Source organism: Buceros rhinoceros, unplaced genomic scaffold (assembly GCF_000710305.1).
Source record: "Buceros rhinoceros silvestris isolate BGI_N320 unplaced genomic scaffold, ASM71030v1 scaffold17920, whole genome shotgun sequence".
In the NCBI taxonomy this organism is placed as follows: Eukaryota; Metazoa; Chordata; class Aves; order Bucerotiformes; family Bucerotidae; genus Buceros; species Buceros rhinoceros.
Window position 1 is genome coordinate 2,156 of NW_010388072.1, and position 435 is coordinate 2,590.

Below are 435 nucleotides of genomic sequence, written 5' to 3' on the forward strand. Positions count from 1 at the left end.
TCTGCACATCCCCCCGGGGGTGGTGGTAAACCCCGGGGAGCCGCTGGTTCCCTCCGAAGGGGCAGGTGCCGCGGGCTGGGCTGTGATGCTGTGGGGAGGGAAGTCGCTCTGCCTTCGTGCAGCGAGCAAACCTGCGGCCCCACAGTGCTGGGAGGCCCCTGGGGACCCCAGCAGATGCAGCCGGGAGCTCGGTCCCCTGCTCGGGATGGCCGGGAGCTCTCGCTCTCTGCTCCTGGCGTCCTCGGCACCAGCTGCCCAGGGGAGCTGGTGCAGGGCAGAGGAAGCTGGAGGATGAGCAGGTCCACGCTGGGGAACTCCCCAAAACTCCACGGCTTTCCCAGTACTACCTCTGCCTCCTGGCAGCCCCTTTTGGTGGCAGGTCTGGCGGATCACCTGGGCTCCAGTGCAGCCCTGCCTCCTCCCCGTCCCGCTGTT